The sequence below is a fragment of the Cebus imitator genome, unplaced genomic scaffold, assembly GCF_001604975.1.
Source record: "Cebus imitator isolate Cc_AM_T3 unplaced genomic scaffold, Cebus_imitator-1.0 Scaffold192, whole genome shotgun sequence".
NCBI lineage: Eukaryota > Metazoa > Chordata > Mammalia > Primates > Cebidae > Cebus > Cebus imitator.
The window spans coordinates 3,852,518-3,863,401 of NW_016107507.1; the positions used below are offsets into that span (position 1 = coordinate 3,852,518).

The 10,884-nt window shown below is 51.0% G+C and overlaps 1 protein-coding gene across 1 annotated transcript in view; it reads right to left on the reverse strand.

Annotated features, from left to right (window-relative positions):
• FGD3 (FYVE, RhoGEF and PH domain containing 3) overlaps positions 1-10,142 on the reverse strand; it is an 87,611-nt gene extending 77,469 nt beyond the window's left edge. The window contains exon 1 of the mRNA XM_037745145.1: positions 9,833-10,142. The gene's annotated coding sequence lies outside the window, so the exon portion shown is untranslated. The remainder of the gene's footprint in view (positions 1-9,832) is intronic.
• Positions 10,143-10,884: the final 742 nt, after the last annotated feature.

Sequence of the window (10,884 nt, forward strand, 5' to 3'; positions counted from 1 at the left end):
AAAAAAAAAAAAAAAACAAAAAAAAAAACCCAAAAAATTTCAAAGGCAAATCACAGACTGAGAGAGAACATTTGCAATACATATATCTGACAACAGATTTGTGTCCAGAATGCATAAAGATTCCTATAAATTAATTAAAAAAGACAAACGATTTCATTTTTAAAATGAGAAAAAAACTGGAGCAGGCATTTGACTTAAGTTACCTAAACAGAAAATAAGTCTATGGGCTGGTGGACAATATTGCTTTCCATGAGGGAAACTCAAAACCACACTGAGGTATATTACAGCCCCATCAGAATGGCTACAGTGAAAACGACTGGCAATGCCACGTGCTGGCAAGGCTATGGAGCCAACATAACTCTCAGTGTGAAATTCTCATGCCAGTGGAAGCAGAAAATTATACAACCACTTTGGAAAACTGTTTGGCATTTTCTCACAAAGTTAAACATACACCTTCCCTATGATGCAGCAATTGCACTCCACGGTATCTACCCAAGAGAAAAGAAAGCGTCTGTTCACACAAAGACCTGCACACAAATGTACACAGCAGCTGTATTCATATCTCAAAGCTGGAAACAACTCAAATGTCCGACAACTGGGGAATGCATCATAAGCAAGTGTGGTGGAGCCATCACATGGATAGAATAAGATTCAGCAATAAAAAGGAATAAGTCACTGATATAACAATGATGTACAGCCGGGTGTGGTGGCATGTGCCTGTAGTCCCAGCTACTTGGAGGCTGAGGCAGGAAATTGCTTGCGCTCAGGAGGTGGAGGTTGCAGTGACCTACGATTTCACCACTGCCCTCCAGCCTAGGAGACACAGCAAGACTATATGGATGGATCTCAAAAGAAGCCAGACACAAAAGACTCTGTTAGATGAAGTTCAAGGATGGGGAGAACTAGTTTCTGAATTCAGAACAGAGTGTCCTGCGGTGCTCTGGAGGACAGTGTCTTAGTTTATCATGGTTGCTATAACAAAGTCCTATTATCTAGGTGGCTGAAACGTCAAAAATTGACTTTCCTGGAGGCTGGAACTCTGAGATCAAGGTGTCGGCAGGGTTGGATTCTCTGGCGGCCTCTCTCCCTGGCTTGCAGGCAGCCATCAATTCCCTGTGTCCTCACATGGTTGTCCCTCTGTGAGTCCTCACCACTTCTTGTTGGACACCAGTCATGACAGATCAGCACCCACTCTCAGCGCCTCATTTTAACTGAGTTACCTCTTTAAACGCCCCGTCTCCAACACAGTCACATTTGGAGGTACTGGGGATTAGGGCTTCAATGTGTATTTTGTAGGGATACAGTTCAGCCCATCATAATCCCCCAAAGCGAGAACAAGGCAAAGTTGCCTGCCCTCACCACTGTTATTCCACATAGCGGAGAAGGTTCTAGCAAGAACAGGAGCTAAAAGGCATGCAGAGCAGAAAGAAAGAAAGAAAAATGTCTATGTTTGTAGATGACCTGATTGTCTACAAAGAAAATGCCAAGAAACAAACAAAAGGAAAAAAATAGAAGCCGAGCGCGGTGGCTCAAGCCTGTAATCCCAGCGCTTTGGGAGGCTGAGATGGGTGGATCACCTAAGGTCAGGAGTTCGAGACCAGCCTGGCCAACATAGTGAAACCCTGTCTCTACTAAAAATACAAACAAACAAAAAATTAGCTGGGCACAGTGGTGGGTGCCTGTAATCCCAGCTACTCAGGAGGCTGAGGCAGGAGAATCACTTGAACCCGGGAGGCGGAGTTTGCAGTGAGCTGAGATTGTGCCACTGCACTGCAGCCTGGGCAACAAGAGCAAAACTCTGTCTAAAAAGAAAAGAAAAGAAAAAAGAGAAAAGAAAAGAAAAAACTCCCTAGTATGTGAATTCAGCAAGGTCAGGGATACGAAATCCAGTTACAAAAATCACTTGAATTTGTATGTACTGGCAATGAACGTGCAGACATGGAAATGAAAACTATGTTACCATTTACGCAGTGACTGAGGTACCTCCATGCCACACAACAGCACTCAGCAGTAACAAGGAAACACTGCTGACACACAGAGCAGCCTGGATGTGTCATGATTCCCCTGGATGAATTCCCTCAGACAAATTCCAAGAAGTTATGCTGGTGGAAAAAAGATAATTTCAAAAGGTTATGTGCATGTGATTGCATTTATATAAAATTCTCAAAATGACAAAACTGTGGAAACACAGAACAGACTGGCTGCTGTCAGGGGCAGGCAGGGAGCAGGGGTGGACAGGAAGGGGCACAGGGGCTCCCTGCGCTGGGGCTGCTCCCTGTCTCGACTGCACCAGTGTCAATGTCTGAGCTGTGATATGGTCCTCTATTGTTTTGCAAGCTGTTACCACTGGGGAAGGCTGGGTAAAGGCCCACAGCATCTCTGCATTATCTCTAATAACTGCATGTGTCTGTATAGTCATTTCAAAACAAAAAGTTTAATTTAAAAACCAGGTAGTGGCATCCCTTGACTCTTAGGAGAAGCAGTGAGCTGATGGGTGACTCACAGTAATGCTGGAATCCTCATCTCAGAGTTGGCCGGGCTGGAACCCAGCGCGTGCAGCCTCCCAGCCTCATTCCCAGCCTCGCCAGTGGTTGGGAGCACCTCTCCCTACCCGCACGCACCCTGCCGCTCATGTCGTTCCCTCTGCTCCTTGGCCGCCTGGTCACACCAGCTGCATTTGGCTCTCGGACACATAGACCTGGTATCGCCATCACTCTCCCCGAAGACTGTGAGTTCCATGGAGGCAGGCGACAACGCTGCAGCCTTCAAGCATCCTCTTATTTATCCTTTTCCAGGAGACAAAGCTATGGTTCAGAGAGTGGAGTAACTGCCAAGGCCACCACCTAACAAGACCCTAACAAGATGCAGCCAAGGTGGTTGGTCTCTAGGACACGAGCCGTCTCCGCTGCATCTTAGCCCAAGGTGCAGTTATCTTAGCCCAAGGTGCAGGACAAAGGGGAACCAGAGAGCCAGGAGCTCAGGGGAGTAACGAGCTTGGAAGTAAGAGTCATATTCAATGACCAAGACACTGAGGTTCAAAGAGACCAAAATGCCATCAGTCAGTCAGTCAACAACCATTAGGCTACAAGAATACTCAGCAGGCTTGGGAGATGGCCCCTGAGGAAGGAGCGGCTCTGGCCAGTGGAGACCCTCCTGGCTGCCACTCCTCCTGTGAAAGGTGACCCTGGCCCCTGCCCTTCTGTTAATTTATTAGGGTCACGGCCAGTCATTTGGGCCACATGGACCCAGGGCTCAGAGCCTGGCTGCTTCTCCAATCACCTGCCTGCTTTTGGGAACTGAGAACCACAGGTCCTGGATCTGCCCAGGACCCTTGGGACCCAAGGACTGGACACAGTATCCATGTTGAGTTACTCTCATTCTTTTGACCAGACAGGGGAAAGCCACAAAAATACCACACTAGCCAGGGCAGGAAGTGGGTGGGACCAGAGTAGACCTTCCCTTGGGGCTCTGCATGGGGCAGGGTGTGGTGCACCTTTGTCAGGGTTCAGGCTGCAAGACAAATCCTACTGAACATGTGACCTAACCATAGACAAGACCCAAGGAAATGGAAGCTCCCCAGAGAGAAGTGTGTGGAACCCCGACTCCAGTGGCCGTCTCTGAGTGGTGAGCTTCTGGGAATTTTCATTTGCTTCTTGATGCTTCTCAGTAATATATAAGTCTCTACAAAGAGCATTTATGATATTTGCAATTGGGAGGAAAGCCAACTTGTTTAAAAATAAGAGTGGAAGCTGCTCATTGCTCATTGGAGATTCCCAGCCGGGAACTCTCGCCCGACGAAAGCCAGCTGTCTCCATGCCTGTTTACATACGGAAAATTTAATTTCTACTTAGCTGTCCTAAATCTCTGTAAGGAAAGATGTGGTTGAGAAACCAAAAAAGAAGGGATGCTGAGTGTAATTCTGCTTTCTCAAAACACACTTTTTGCAAAACATTTTCTAGGTTGCTTTAAACTGAAATTACATTTGGTCCAAAAACAGACAATATTTCCTAAACCTTGGCACTGCCCTTAGCTTGACCTGCCTTCCCCCTGGGCAGGCAGCTGGGAGGGTGGACAAGCCTGGATCTGGAACTGTGAGGCCTGTGTGCAGGCGACATTGCGTGAGCCCCTTCACCCCAACACAGGGAAACTAGCCCTGGACACCAAGTCCCTGGGGGCTCCCTGGGAAAGCGCGTGTAAAATGCTACTGTGTGAGCAGCAAGGAGCTGGCTAGTCATCACTCACTGCACCTCTGTTCTCTAAAGTTGCTTCAAAAATACGTGATGCTCTAGTCATCTTAGCCAAAGTAGAGAGGCAATCCCAGCTTCAGACTCTTAGACCAAGCGGCATTTTGAGAGCTTTCCACTCGGGAGGCGTAATTACAGAGCGGCTCTGGCAGTTGGCTAGGACACCATTAGAGCCTGAAGTGGAAGCGATTGTTTCTTATCCTTAGAAGGAGCCCTGATGTGCCTACACTTACACGGAAGTGCTGCGTCTGGTGCATTTCTTTTTTTACTCTGTAGGAAAAAAATATCCATGTGTAAATAGAGAATGATATACATTTAAAAATAAGGCAATAAAGGGGTGGCCACGCCCCCACTCAAACAGGCCCTGAATAAAGGATAATTTCAGCATTGTTGTGGAGCAGCTGCACAGCGTCAAGCAGAAGCGCTCATGGGCCCGGGAGGTGCCGGCTCCCTTCCTCTGCGCTCCATGTCCAATCCAGACACCACATTCTGCCAAGCGGTATTCTCACAATCACTCAGATCCACCCTTTACTATTCAGTCCTTTAGTCTAAGCTCCCGATCAACCAAAGACTATTCAGAATTCAACAGCACATGTTTATTTAGGTTTCCTTTAAGGGCAGATGCTGAGCTAGGGGACCTGGGGGGAGGAAGTAACCAGAAAGGTTAGAATTAGAGGCACCGAAGGGTGATCACAGCAACACTATCTTAAAGGAGAAAAAAAAGGAAAGAAGGAAGGAAGGGAAAAGGGAAGGAAAGAAAGAAAGAAGGAAAAAGAGAAAGAAGGGAGGGAGGGGGAAGAGAGGGAAGGAGGGAGAGGTTTGAGCCACACTTGCTCAACCTTCACAATGCTAAGGAGGGCCGTAGGATTGGAGGGTAGAGGATGGATCGGGGGTGAGGGGGCTTCAGCTTTAAAACATTTTGATTTGCAACAATGATACGTGCATATCTCCTTTGCATACTTGAAAATAAACAGAGTTGTGGTCTGGTCACCCACTTTACTGACGCACATGAGTTGAATTATGGCAATGAATTATTCCTTATGCAGCATAGTTGTTTTTGCAGACAAAATTTTCTGGAACTTCTTTAAAAAGATCAGGGAGAGGGTCAAAGAGCCAGATGCCCCTGAAGATCTTAGACCCTCAGATTTTGTCTGCCCTGGAACTGGAGGACAGGAGCATCCTCTCTGCAGCTGTAAAGTCAGGATCTACTGACTGGGGTCCCCCCCAAGCCTACTCTGCACCTACTTTGCATGGTCAAAGGCCAGCAGGTTTACTCATTCAGTTTGCCACCTCTGCAGCTGCATGAATCCTTCGGGCACTGGTGTTTCAGGGACCAAGAACGTGACAGTGATCAGACACAACCCCACATCTGGCAAAATCTACACGACTTGAATTAATTAATTTGTTTGAGACAGGGTCTCACTCGTCACCCAGGCTGGAGTGCAGTGGCACAATCACGGCTCACTGCAGCCTCAAACTCTGGGCTCAAGCTATTCTCCCACCTCAGTTTCCCGACTAGCTGGGACTACAGGCGCGTGCCACCACACCTGGCTTATTTTTGTATTTTTTGTAGAGAAGGGTTTCACCATGTTGCCCAGGCTGGTCTCGAATTCCTGGGCTCAAGCCATCCGCCCACCTCGGCCTCTCAAAGTGCTGGGATTACAGACATGAGCCATCCTGCTCGGCTACATGACTTTATTTTAGGAAGTTACAATTTCGATGAAAAATTCTACCTTATGGGTTGTGTCTAGCTGGCATATTCTGAGAAGCAAAATAATTTACCCAGAGAAGGCAAGCAGGAACACCTGGAATTACTGGATATCAGTTATCAGAAAAATAAAAGGCCTTCCTCATGCGTTTATTCAACAAGCACATATTGGTATGCTATAAACCATTTTCCTTCTAAAAGCCCCACAGCTGAATTTCTCAAAGGCCTGTTGGAATTCCCTCATGAACACACAAGACCTAGAGCGGAACCCCAGAGCAGCCTGGGGTCTCGGCAGCCCCTGGCCACAACCCTCAGCCTGCAGGGCTCCCTCTACCGCTACGGCCTTTCTCCTAGGCACCCTCGCCTCTCCTTATTCTCCTCTGGGCCAGGCGGGCCGGGGGCAGCCAGATCTCAGGGAGAAGTGAATCTCCAGCGCTGGACGGTGCTGCGTCTGCTGCCCTTCTCCTCGTCAGCACACGGCGGATGTGGCACAAAGGCCCTTGCTCCATTTCCAGCTGCCCAGGCAGGGAGGGCAGCACTCTGTCCCTGAGCCATCCTCAGGTCACTTAGGGGCTGTCATCCACAGATCCCTCCTAGGTGGACTCGTTTGCATCTGAATTTAATTCTTTTTTTTTTTTTTTTTTGAGATAGAGTCTTGCTCTGTCACCCAGGCTGTAGCGTAGTGGCACAGTCTCGGCTCACTGCATCCTCCATCACCTGGGTTCAAGTGACTCCCCTGCCTCAGCCTCCTGCATAGCTGGGACTACAAGCGCGCGCCACCACTCCCGGCTAATTCTTTTTGTATTTTAGTAGAGACGGTGTTTCACCAAGTTGGCCAGGATGGTCTTGATCTCCTGACCTCGTGATCTGCCCGCCTCGGCCTCCCAAAGTGCTGGGATTACAGGCATGAGCCACCTTGCCCAGCCCTAGATTTAATTATTTAGACCAAATGTCACCAGGTGCCCTAGCCACAGACCACCACAGCCTCCACAGCTCATGAGGACCCCATCAGGGGATGGAAGGGACTTGGGCTACATTTGCCAGCCTTGAATGAACCCCTCCTGCCCTCTTCTTTCCCCACCCTCAGTCAGGGACCCGGGAGTGTTGGTCCAAGTCCAGAATCCGCACGGAGGAGTCCCGGCCTCTGTGAGCAGGGGCCACCAAGCCGCGTGGGGCCGGAGCCTCCCAGTGTCCTGGGACTTTGCCATCCCCGTGACAAGTTCTGTCTGGCAAATACAACCTGCTTTTACTTTTTATTCATCTACTTCTTATCCTTTGCACTCTGTGCTGAACCAGATCCTTCCTGGAATGACAGGTGAACAGAGGAAGGGAGGAGAAAAAGAAAAAAAAGAGGAAGTAAAGAAGGGAGGGAGGAGAGAAGGGGGTAGGAGGAAAAGGAGAAAACAGAGGGGGAAGGGAGCTGATGAGTTGTTGGTTGGTTAGCTGGTCAGCTGTTGGTTAGTTGGTTGGTTAGTCGAGTCCCTGCTGGTGGGCACAGGGCTCCTTGGGCAGCAGGATAGCCCTGCTAGAGCTCCTCAGTGGATTGTGGTGGGAGGAGGTAGCCCCACCCCTCACTGGCACACTTAGACAGAGGTGCTTCTCCATTTCTGCACACACGAGCACCTCACCTCTTCTTGGGCCACACAGATATACTCAGGGCTAAGAGCCGCTGCCTGGTGGCTCTGGGCAACCTGAGACTGCGGAGCCATGCCTACCCCCCAAACCCATCCTGTCCCTGAGGGTCCCACACACAGCTCTCTGGGCACCCCCTCCTCGGGATGTCATGGTGAATGGGGACACCCCAAGGCTGACCTGACGCTGCAGGACTGAGTCAGCACTGCTGCTCATGAGCTTGGGAAGGAGTGCACGGGAATGATGGGGAGACGGGCCCACATCTCCCCCATAGCCAGAGTGGACCGGCAGGCGCTTGCCAGATGCTGTCGAGGATGAGAGCCTTCTGTACAGATCACATCCAGCACAGATGCAGTCCTCGGATCTTTCACCCAACGGCAAGCTGCCAATGGGTGACACATGATCCCATTTACAGGTGGGGAAACCGAGGCACCGATCCACAGGATGAGGCCAGATTTCCTTCCACACTTGTTCCCCTTTCCAGGCACCAGTCCCTCAGCAGTTGTGCTCCATGGTGACAGGAGGATGTGTCCTGTGTGACCCCTGTCTGGGGTGTCCACAGCAAAGCCAGGACCATGATGGGCTTGGAGGAGCCTGCAGTCCTCTAGGAGCCTGCCTAAACGCCCAAGGGATGAGCTGTTATAACCCTCACTTTGCAGATAAGGAAATTGAGGCCTCCAGCCCCAGCCCAACCTCTGCCCAGTGAGTCCTGAGGTCTGAGGATGAGGAGGGGCACTTGGGATACAGCCCAACCCCAGAACAGATGATGTGAGCCGCTGACTCTCAGTGAGTGAGCTGGGACCCTGGGCACAACACAGAGAAGGCGTTGTGTCCAAAGCCAGCTGGCCTTTAGCTGACCACCCGCTGCCCCAACACAAGGGCCTGGGAAGAAGAGCCATGGGCAGCGGCCAGAAAGCAGCCAGGTTTCCCTGCTACTGAGAAATGTGTAACTTTCCTGCACAAAATGAAAAAGAGGGTCAGCCTCACTGCAGCTGGGGTTTGCTGCCATCCTAATAGTTCATAACATTAAATCCCGTGCACACACGTACATAGACGCAAAACACAAACTCATCGTTTACAGTTCAAACTGATTCTAGGCAATGACACCTGTATTTCCCAGCCATCCCAGAAAATGACAACACTCTAACTGTCCTAATTCACAGACACAGAGCATAGGAAACACGCAGTCAAAGAGCCAGGACAACCTGGATCCCCAAAAACCAGAGGCACGAACCACAAAAGGGGCACAGCCAGCCTTGCTGCCTCTTTCTGCTCCTGTCTAGCCGAAGACTCGGTTGTCTTAACAAATGTCAAACTTCCGCCTAGCAGAGCCAAGGCACCCTGTTTCACCCTGGTTTTATTTTCTCCCTTACAAGAGGTGACACTTGGGGGAAATGCCGAGTGGTAAGAGTAAGGCAACAAAAAGACAAGACAATCCTGGCATCTGACAAGGGGTCCCGTTGCCATGGCGACCACCCAGGCAATGGCATGTGTTCCTGTTTTCAAACATATTTTCGTTTCCCATTCATTTGAAAAGAAATGGGAAGAATGGGCAAGGGTGGAGAAATCCAGAAATAAAACAGATCTCGTCACAGTGCAGCCTAAAGCCCTTATTCAGTAGGTATCCTGGAGAAACCAGTTCCAGAGCCGGGGGCCCCAGGACCCACCTCCAGGACTGCCAAGGTGGTCTTCTTCAGCTCAGTCTCCACTGGGCTGTGCTCAGGAGGGGGCAGAGAGCTAATTAAAGCCGCTCATCCGGCCGGGAGCAGTGGCTCAGCCTGTAATCCCAACACTTTGGGAGGCCGAGGCAGGCAGATCACGAGGTCAGGAGTTCGAGACCAGCCTGGCCAATGTGGTGAAACCCCGTCTCTATTTAAAAATACAAAAATTAGCCAGGTGTGGTGGCGCATGCCTGTAGTCCCAGCTACTCGGGAAGCTGAGGTAGAAGAATCGCTTGAACCCGGGAGGCGGGGGTTGCAGTGAGCTGAGATCCCGCCACTGCACTCCAGCCTGGGCGACAGAGCGAGACTCCCGTTTCAAAGAAAAAAAAAAAAGAAAGAAAAGAAAAGAAACACCTCATCAAACCACACACCAGACAGCCACCTCCTCCTGCAGAAGGGTCTCGCCAGCCCGCCCCCTGGAGAAGCCCTGCTCAGTCCCGGACACCCAGAAAAATGACCCCACATAGGATCTCAAAGCCAGCTGAAACAAGTGAAAATCTCCACCTTTTCCAGTGTAACCTACTCACCGCCTCCCCCTGGGGACGAAAATCACTTACAAAGCGAACAGGAACGCAGAGGCTCCCCCAGCCCCGCACAGGCAAACTCCGTGCTGGCCGAGCCACTTCCAGAGGAGCCCGGGGCGGTCGGTCACAGCGCGCCGCAGGTGGCTGGGGTCTCCTTGGCGACCTGGAGGGCCGGGTTGCGCTTCCCGCGCCAGTCAGCCCAAGACTGAAGCCCTGGGGCTCTGCGCAGCGGCCCCGCCTCCCTGGCCCTCCCAGACGATCCGCGGCACCCACAGGCCGCCGCCCCGTCTCCTCCTCTCCCCGCAGCTGCAGGGACGCGCTGAGCCCGGACAAAGCCGCCCGCGGAGAGCCAGCAGGAGGCCGAGGGGCGCCGGCGAGTGCGCAGGCCGCTCTCCATGGCAACGCGGGCCGGGGGCTGCGGGCGGAGCTGGGGCTGCGGGCTCCGAGAGGCTCCCGCAGGCCAGAGGGAAATGCAGTTTATTTTTCCTGACACCTCTGCCCAGAGCCATTACCTCTGCCAGGTTCTCTGTCCTGGGGCAGCAGGAACTTTCTTTGCTCCTTCACCGCAAGGAAACCCTTTATAGGTGTGAGCACTTTCCTCCATGCTTACAGAGAGTGGCGTGGGAAATACGCACCTGGTTAACGAGGTCTTTGTGCAGAGGCTCCGCGTGCATGTGCGCGTGTGTGCCGTGTGTGTGTGTGCGGTGTGTGTGGCATGTATATGTGGTGTGTGCATGTGCAGTAGGCAGTGTGTGGTGTATCTCATGTATGTGATGTGTGTGATGTGCTTTGTGGTTTATGTGTGTTGTGTGTGGGATGTGATGTGTGAGTATGGTATGTTTTGTGGTTTGTGTGTGGTGTGGTATGTATGTGTTGTGTGTTTGTGGTGTATGTAGTGTGTTGTGTGATGTGTGTGATATGGGTGTGTGTATGCAATGTGTAGTGTGTTGTGTGTGTGTTGTGGGGTGTGTGTGGTTTGTGCATGATGTATGTGGGGTGTGTGTATGTGTGTGGTGTGTGATGGGGATCCCTCATCCTCTCCACAAGGCAGGCAC